The sequence below is a fragment of the Gossypium hirsutum genome, chromosome D05 (assembly GCF_007990345.1).
Source record: "Gossypium hirsutum isolate 1008001.06 chromosome D05, Gossypium_hirsutum_v2.1, whole genome shotgun sequence".
Lineage (NCBI taxonomy): Eukaryota > Viridiplantae > Streptophyta > Magnoliopsida > Malvales > Malvaceae > Gossypium > Gossypium hirsutum.
This window is the reverse complement of record NC_053441.1, coordinates 44615188-44625289: the sequence shown is the minus strand read 5'-3', so window position 1 is coordinate 44625289 and position 10102 is coordinate 44615188. Positions and strand designations below refer to the sequence as shown.

At 37.3% G+C, this 10102-nt stretch overlaps 1 non-coding gene across 1 annotated transcript; it reads right to left on the bottom strand.

The window, feature by feature from the left end:
* Nucleotides 1-490: 490 nt before the first annotated feature.
* On the bottom strand, nt 491-597 carry LOC121218086 (small nucleolar RNA R71). Its single transcript, XR_005914350.1, has one exon. It is a non-coding gene; the product is annotated as a small nucleolar RNA R71 (small nucleolar RNA).
* Between the last annotated feature and the right edge of the window lie 9505 nt (nt 598-10102).

The window sequence follows — 10102 nt, the reverse complement described above, 5'->3', positions numbered from 1 at the left end:
TTTTCAATAAAGAAGAAGACAAGCAGTTCAAAGAATGATCGAAGGGATAAACTTTGAAAATCTGAATAACAAAAACGGAACAAACCCTACTCAAAACCCTATCCTTATTGTTGATGATAGGGATAGATCTCTAAGATAGTATATCGTTCCAATGTTTCATGAGCTTAATCTGGGTATTAGAAGACCTGAAATCAAGGCACAACAATTCAAGTTGAAGCCAGTCATGTTCCAGATGCTTTAGGCAGTGGGCCAATTCAGTGGAATGCCTACCGAAGATCCTCACTTTCACTTAATATTGTTTATGGAGGTGAGTGATTCTTTCAAATTAGGTGGAGTGCCCAAAGATGCACTACGATTAAATTTGTTCCCATATTCACTAAGGGATAGACCTCGAGCTTGGCTGAACTCATTTCCACCAGATTCTGTTACCACATGGCAAGAGTTAGTAGAAAGATTCCTTATGAAGTACTTCCCACCTAGCAAGAATGCTAAGTTGAGGAATGAGACCACTACTTTCCAATAGATGGAACGTGAGTCCTTGTATGAGGCATGGGAAAGGTACAAAGAATTATTATGAAAGTGCCCTCATCATGGAATCCTATATTGCATTCAACTTGAGGCATTCCATAATGGTATCAATGCTCACACGAGAATGGTAGTAGACGCTTCTGCTAATGGAGCTCTCCTTTCTAAGTCTTATAATGAGGCTTATGAAATCATCGATAGGATTGCCAGTAACAATTACCAAGAGCCAACCAATCGAGCAGTGTTAGGAAGACGAGTCGCTAGAGTACATGAAGTGGACACTCTCACTTCACTAGTATCTCAAGTATCTTCAATTTCCTCAATACTTCAAATTTTTACCACTAATGCGTTTAATAATTTTGTAGCTCAGCCACCAAATCAATTTGAAAATGTAGCTTGTGTTTATTATGGGGAAGGCACTTGTTCGAAGAATGTCTATCAAACACAGAATCCATGTATTACATGGGTACCCAGAACCAGAACCAAGGAAGGCAATGACTGCAATTCAATTTTTATAACCCATCTTGGAGAAACCACCCAAATTTCTCTTGGAGTAATAGGGGACTGGGCCCAGTAACACTTATGCACAACCCAGATCGACCTAACCAACTAGATTTACCAAACAAGTTTAGAAACCATCCTAAGTTGAACCATCCAATGACTTAGAAAACCTGTTGAAGGCATACATAGTGAAAAAATGATGCCTTAATCCAACGCCAAGTAGCCACATTGAAAAACTTGGAAAACCAAATGGGCTAGCTTGCAACTGATCTTAGGAACCAACCACAAGGTGCTTTGCCTAGTGATACAGAGAACCCAAGAAATCTAGGGAAATAACATTGTAAAGGATTGATAATAAGGAGCGAAAAGACTTTAGAGCCTAACATTGTCAAAGTTGAAGAAGAGCCAGTTGATCTCAAGATTTAGTGGAAGTTCAACCAAGTGTTGAAATTTCGGCTTCACCAGAACCTGAATTTGCAAAATCTGATAAGGTAACTTCTAAACCAGTCAATTCTGATAAACTAACAACTTCGTTAGATGCATAATTGCCAAAAAAGACAAATCAACCAGTTCCAGTAAAAAATCCTCCACCACCTTACCCTCAAAGGCTTCAAAAGTAGAAATAAGAAATTTCTATACGTACTCAAGCAACTTCATATCAACATTTCATTGGTAGAAGCACTTGAACAGATGTTAAATTGCATCAAATTTATGAGGATATCCTCTCCAAGAAATGAAGATTTGGAGAATTTGAACCGGTAGCCCTGACAAAAGAATGCGGTGCATATCTTGAAGAAAAACCCCCAAAGATGAAGGATCCTAGATGTTTTACCATACCTTGCAATATTGGAGCAACTTATTGTGGTAAGACATTATGTGATTTGGGTGCAAGCATCAACTTGATGCCCATTTCCATATTTAGGAAGTTGGTGATAGGTGAATTTAGACCTACCACAATTACATAATGCCTTACCACAATAAGTTGGTGATAGCAGATCGATCCTTAGCACATCCAAAAGGAAAAATTGAAGATGTATTGGTACGTATAGAAAAATTTATTTTTCCTGTTGGCTTTATTATTTTAGACTTTGAAGTAGATAAAGAGGTGTCAATCATCCTAGAAAGGCCTTTCCTAGTAATAGGAATGACCCTTATTGATGTGCAGAAGGGTGAACTTACCATGCGTGTTTAGGACAACCAGGTAACAAATAATGTTTTTAAGTCTATGCAATTTCCTGACACAGTTGATGATTGTTCTGTAGTATCCGAGTTAGAGGAATTAGTCATGGAAAAGGAACTCAACTCTATTGAAGACCCATTGGAGCAAATTTTGACATTAGGCCCTCCGAGTGATGAAGAGATGGAGGAATACTTAGCTTTGCTAGAAGCTAATCAAAGGAGATTTAATCTGTAATCCCACTTTGAATATTTGAGATTAGAAACTAGAAATTATGCCCAGCCATAAGGGTTAATTGAGGAGCCACCTAAATTAGAACTGGAGGTACTTCCCTCACATTTAAAATATGTTTATATAGGTAACAGTTCTACTTTGCCTATGGTTGTTTCAGTAGAGTTGATTGAAGAGAAGGAAGATAAACTCATCCTAGTATCAAAACAATTTAAGAAGGCTATCGGATGGACCATAGTCGATATTCGTGGAATTAGTTTTTCTATATGCATGCACAATGTCATCCTAGAAGATAACGAGAAGGTGACGATTGATGGACAGCAGAGGCTAAACCCCATCATGAAGGACATGGTAAAAAAGGAAATCATTAAGTGGTTAGATGCGGGTATAATTTACCCCATCTCAAAGAGTCTTGGGTAAGTTTGGTCTAGTGCGTGCCAAAGAAATGAGGTATTACGGTCAATGAGAATGAGAATAATGAGTTAATATCGACCAGAACGGTTACAGGATGGAGAATTTGCATAGATTACCGTATGTTGAATAAGGGGACTAGGAAAGATCATTTTCCTTTACCGTTCTTGGACCAGATGCCGGATAGACTCATGGGGCAAGAATATTACTATTTTCTTGATGGATACTCGGGGTATAATCAGATTACAGTAGCGCTAGAGGATCAACACAAAACAACATTCACATGCCCATATAGTACATTTGCATTTAGACGCATGCAGTTTGGTTTATGTAATGCACCTTCTACATTTTAAAGATGTATGATGTCTATTTTTACTAACATGGTTGAAAAATATTTGGAAGTGTTTATGGATGATTTTTTAGTATCCGAAGATACATATGATGATTTCCTAACCAATCTAGCCAAGGTACTAAGGCAATGTGAATAAACAAACCTCGTACTTAACTGGGAAAAGTGCATTTTCATGGTATGAGGAGATATTGTTCTAGGGCATTGGATAAAGAGACATGGGATCGAGGTAGTTAAAACAAAGGTAAATGTTATTGAGAAACTCCCACCTCCAACATCTATAAAGGGTGTTAGGTGCTTTTTGGGCCAAGCTAGTTTCTATCAGAGATTTATCAAAGACTTCTCGAAAATTGCTAAACCCTTATGGAAATTATTGGAGAAGGACACGATTATCAAATTTGATCAGAGTGTTTAAGAGCTTTCAATGATTTTAGGAGTCGGTTAGTTTTGGCACCAATCATCGTCACACCGGACTGGGATTTGCCATTTGAATTGATGTGTGCTACAAGTGACTTTGTGATAGGAGTTGTGATGGGCCAGCGAAGGAACAAAGTTTTTCATCCTACCGATTATGCAAGTCAAACTCTGACGGGAGCTCAACTGAATTACATGGTAAAAGAGAAAGAATTACTTGCTATTGTATTTACTTTTGAAAAGTTTCGATCTTATCTTGTAGGTACCAAAGTGACTGTCTACACAGATCACTCAGCAATTAAATACTTACTTGCAAAGAAAGATGCTAATCTGAGATTGATCTGATAGGTACTTTTACTCCAAGAGTTGGATATACAAATTCAAGATTGAAAGGGAGTAGAAAACCAAGTAGTAGATCACTTGTCCAGATTGGAGCCGCAAGAAGGGACTTCTCCAATTATACCCATTCAAAAGACATTCTCGAATTAACACATACTGAAGATAAATCATGTCCATAATACCCTTTGGTTTCTAATTTTGCTAACTATTTGGCTTCTGGCTTGATGCCTATTGATAAGACATATCAACAAAAGAGAAATTTTCTTCATGATGTGAAGTGCTATTTTTGGGAAGAACCATACTTGGTTCAAAAAGTGTATAGACCAAATGATCAGGAGATGTGTGGCAGAAGATCAAGTACATAAGATTTTATATCATTTCCACACAGCTCCGAGCAGTAGACACTTCGAAGGTACATGTACTACAACCAAAGTATTGCAAGAAGGATTCTTTTCCCTAACTCTATTCAAAGATGCATATGCTTACGTAAAGAGTTGTGATCAATACCAGAGGGTTGGAAACATCACCAGCAGAAATAAGATGCCCCGAACAAACATCATTGAGGTAGAACTATTTGATGTTTGGGGTATTGACTTTCTCGGTCCATTTCTGCTATCTTTGGGGCACAAGTACATATTAGTAGCAATAGACTACGTATCAAAGTGGGTTGAGGCTGAGGCATATCCAACAAACGATGCCAAGGTTGTAATGAAATTTTTGCAGAAGCATGTGTTCACAAGGTTTAGACCCCGAGAGCTATCATTAGTGATGAAGGGACCCATTTTGTGAACAAATGGTTAAAATGGTTACTCAGTAAACATGGAGTGAAGCACAAGGTGGCCACAGCCTACCATCCGTAGACAAATGGGCAAGCTGAACTGGCAAACAAAGAGATAAAGAGTATACTCGAGAAGGTAGTTTGTTCGAACCGATGAGATTGGTCCAAAAGATTGGATGACACTTTATGGGCCTACAGGACAGCATACAAAGCACCTTTAAGGATGTCACCCTATAGGTTGGTTTTTGGGAAAGCCTATCATTTGCCCTTGAATTTAGAAAATAAAGCTTTTTGGGCTCTCTATCAACTCAATTTGGATCTTAAGCTTGCTAAAGAGAAACGAATGCTTCAACTTAACAAGTTAGAAGTGCTTCAAATGTTCTCATATGAGAATGCCAAACTATTCAAGGAAAGACTAAAAAGATGACATGACAGGCACATTCGAGTTCGAGAATTTGAAGCAGGCCAACAAGTCTTGTTATTCAATTCTAGATTAAGGTTCTTTCTAGGTAAGTTAAAATCACGTTGGTCTAGTCCATTTATGATTCACCAAGTTTTTTCATATGGAGTTTTTGAGCTTCAAGGTAAGGGAGGTAATTTTCGAGTTAATTCTCAATGCTTAAAACATTATTAGAGAGATAAAATTTAGCAGGATAAAGTCTCGTTCATTTTATCAAATACTTAATTTTTCTCATTTTCTTTTAAATAAATGATTTAGGGTATATTTTTGGGGTTAGTATGTTAAAATAAATTATGTTTAAGAGATTGGAACTTAAGCGAGACTGCTTGTGACCCCTCCAATCTTTCTTGGGAATTGATTTTAACATAATGTCTCAAGAAATTATTCCCTAAATGGCAAAATAAATTTTTAGTTTTCCAAATAAAAAGGTTAATTTTGATCCAAATTTTAATTGCAGCTCAATTTTCAAATTTTCTTTAAGTTTAGGTACTTAATTGAATTATTTGAAAAATGTGGTTGTTCTTTTATAAATATTGAAATTAGTTATCTCTTTTTGTAAATATTTTTAAAAGAGCTAAAATAAAAGTTTAATCTTTATTTTTAATAAATAAGGATGATAATAACTAATATATAATTATATTTATTATAATATATATTAATTATTATCAACTTTGTATAGAATTAGAATTAGTTTAAATTTTATCATATTTTAATTAAAATATTATTTTAATAAATAAAGTAATAGCAATTAATATATTAATATACATTATATTATTTATTAATTGTTATTAACTTTATATGACATTAGGACCTGTAGTATTTAGCATTATTTTGTTGTTAGAATTTTAGTTGAACTCCTTCCATCCATCACTTTAAATATCACTTCCTTCATCCATTATTCACCCCATTCATCAAACCAAATTTCCCATACACCCTTCCCACCGTTAGCCTTATCATCCAAACCCACCTAGTGTCACAGCTCCTAACCACCAACAGCAACACTGCCCAACAGACCACATTACCTCTGCCAAGTGCATACCTGCCCAACAACACTTTTTTTCCAAACACATTACACCTCCTAGATTCACTAACAAATCACCCTCTAAACCAACCCTCATTCAAAACATTTTGCTCCCAATTTAATTTTTATTATTAGGTTCTTATTTTTCTTTACAAAAAGGTGGTGAGAAAATTTTTTCTCTTAAATTTTAATTTAATTATTTACCTTTTCCAATTTCATGAATTGTTAAATTTTTAAGTTAATTAAATTTTTGAGAAAATATTTATTTCATCCTATGTTCAGGTTAATCATGCTTCACAAAATAATTCGTGGCTTTGTCCAAGTTGAAGAATCACAAAAGCTATTTAATTGTGAAGAAACCAAAGTGAGATAAGATAGCATCTTAAAAAATTAGCAAATGCTTCCAGAAAAAGGCTTTACATTGAAAGAAAGCAACTATACCGATTTCATGGTGCGTATTCGACAAATTGCTGAAACCCTCAATTGGGAGTTGTTTTGTGAGAAAAGACCTAGTGCAGATGAAAGGTTAGTTCATGAATTTTATGTGAATTTGACCTTAAGCGAATTAACAGAAGTTTTTGTCTGAGGAATCAAGGTACTAATAAGCTCAAACGCTATTAATGAATTCTTTGAATTACCTGATTTTGAAAATGACAAATATTCTTCTTTGATGTGATACGTGCACAGTTGAGGACTATTTCAATTCGAGCAAGGAATTTCAAGACCGTGCAAAATGACTTTGAAACTTGCTCAAGCTAGCAATTCAAGGATTTTATGCACCTTAACACAAGTTGATTTCAGCTTGAATTCAGCTCCTTAAGCTCCATTTAGCTTGCTTCAGCTCACATGAGTTTAATTCAACTCACACAAGCTTAATTCTCTAACGCCCTAAAATTTGGGCCTAGAAGTATTGGGCCTTGAGCAAGGGAACGGCTGGGAAATTGTGCACAAAAGTATGTTTGCTTTAGTGGTTAAGGGTCCTGAGAGGAATTGGAAAAGTCTTGGGTTCAAACTTGGGCTTTAGCAAAAATTTTAGTTTTAAGTGGATAAAACCCTAGATGCTTGAACGTAGGCCTTTTAAATTATTGTGTTAAAAAAATGACATAAGGAAGCATGTGGTCTAGTGGTTGTGGCATCATTAAGGTTATAAGGGAGCCTGGGCTCAAGTCTTGGCTCTCGCAATTTATTTTGGTTTTTCTTTTAAAGGAACCTAGACTTTGGCCTTTAGACCTTTTTTTATTGAAGATAAAATGTGTCACAAAAGAGTTTGTGGCAAGGAGGCAAGTGGTGTGTTGAGCTATGAAGGGGGCTTGGGTTCGAATTCCATTGCAATCAAAAAGGATATTTATTTTGCTAGCATGAGGTGGTTTCAAACTCTGTTGGGTGAGAGTTTGAATGGGTCCTGGAGGTTGTTTTAAAGGATATCAAGGAGGGATAAGGGGAGAAATTTGAGGAGATTTTCAAGGGATTTGGAGGAGAGGAGTGTTGTAGTCGAATTGTGCAACTTCTATGTGCAAATTCGGCTAGGGGAACTCATTTGGTTTATTTCGGCAATATGAGAGTGAGTAGGTGCCGACTTCTTCTGGTATTTTCGAGTCCTCTTTTCTTGCAACATTATTCCTCGTTTGGCTTTTGGTCACTCTGCCGAAAACATTAGACATCAAGTGCCTAATTCTAATTATTTATTTTTGATGTCTTTTCCTCCCATTCTTCTTTGGTCGAACTTAACATCTCTCTGCTTCTATTTTCTCTCAACCCAATTCAACCTCTCTCCACTCTTATGCTGTTGTTTTTCTGCTCGGTTTCTTTAAGGCTGAATAGTTTTTCTTCTTCCATATTCTTTTGATACTAAGTCGAATCGTTGTTTCTCTTTCTATTTCCCTTCGACTCATAGCCTTGAACTAGATAGCAATCTCGTTTTTCTTTCGCTGTGGTCGGTCGCTGCTTGGAGATCACCTAGACTTTCAGTAAGCTCTTATTCTTTCTTGTGTTGTTGGATGCTAAGTGCTTTCCCTTTCTTTAATAAATGTTTCCTTTGGTTGGTCACGTGTGGTTGAATCCCTTTTTCTTCCCCGATGATGGTGGTGGCACTTTCGATTTTTTAGATCATTACAAGGGGTGAAGGGGTTTGTCAAGGATCGCAGTGGTAGTTAATCCTTTTCTTATCTCGCAATCTAAGGTAACCATTTGGGTTAATAATGCATGATGTTAGTCGATTATTCTGGTGTTGGGTTCCTAAGTCTTTTGATGTTTTCAATCTTTTAATAGAATCCGTGGACAGGTAGATACACGATTCAGCGGGTGATCAATTTTGTTAGTAGTCTAAGAAGGCTAGGGGGATCCGATCAAGCAAGGCTTGGGTTTGAAATTTGGGGGTTTCTGTGCTATTTCGAAAAAAGGTGTGAAATCACACTGTCTCTTCTGTGAATCGGCAAAAGCTGAAAAGCCGAAAAGCTGAAAATACGACGATTGAGGCACATGGGCGTGCGAACGCTCATTTGGTGAACCAAGCCCACGAATACAGGCGTTATATTGTTGAGGCCACCACGAGCGTTCTCGTGCTCCTGGGCCGTTATGGGACTCATTGGGCTAAAATAGGTCGTGTCGACCCAATGGGCTCGTGGGCCCCACACGGATAAAATCCACGTTAAGTGGCAAATATTGGACTGGGCAATGTAGTTCGCATAGTTATGACTAAATTTAGGCTAAATGGGAGACACGAGCGTTGGGCCCACGTGGGTCGAATATGGGCCTTGGGCCCATTTACACCGTTATGACCATTTAGGTTATCTACGTCGTTCGAGGCGACTGTAGACCTTCGAAGAGGTTGTTAAATTATTGAAATATCTTTGAAGGGTAAAATTACTAAAATACCCCCAAAGGGGAAAATGACCGAAATACCCCCGAAGGGGAAAATGATCGAAATACCCCCATGGGGTAAAATGACCGTTATGCCCCTAAGAGATGAAATGATTGTTAAGGCCTTGTGCTATGTATGACCGTTTTGCTTTATAATATTTATATGACTGTTACTGAGTATGAAATATTGCATACACGTATGATTTATGACATGGTATCCTACATGGGGTTGGGTTGATATTGACGGAGGAAGTGTATGGCTTGTAGCTGTCTTGTTCAAGGCTTACTGCCTTTCTACTTATGGCTTTTAGCCGTTGTGTTAACTGGCAGCGTTGCTGCGATACTTATGGCTTTTAGTCATTCTGCCTACGGTGCCGAGCCGTTCTGTTGACTTAGTGCCGCAACCGGTGCTAAGATTGGTGTGTTGGCTGGGTGGGTTAATTTTGTCCCCACATGGTGTGTTGGTTGGTACGGGTGTTGTATTGGTTGGATCGGGCGATATTTTTGTTTGTACATCTGCATCTGATATTGATTCTGTAATGGGCTTAGGTCCACCTGGTTCTGTTAATTGGCTAAGGCTCACCTGATACTATGCCTGTGATGGGCTCCGGCCCAGTCTGTTTTTGCATACCGTATATCTAACTATTTGTATTATAAGGGGTTACACACTGAGTTTTCACAAACTCACCCTTTTGTTTAACTGTACAGGTAATCCCCAACCTTTGGCTATTTCGAGCTGCGAGAGACTCGGAGAGGGCCACACAACTGCACATGTTTTATTCTGTTTTGCTCATTTACTTAAGAAATTTGTTTTCGAGTCGGGTTGTAATAAGGCTTCTATAATTTCTGGATTTTAAAATTGGGATTTGATGTGATCGTGATTTTTAACTGCTAGAAGTAGAACACGGTTTCCAAATCAATAACGATTTTTTAACATTACGTTTCTGCACCTCAATTTTTAAATATCACGTTTTCGTAAATCATTTGCTTGAAATTAAGCTTCCGTAACAATAAGGTTTTGAAGGTAATAACTTTTT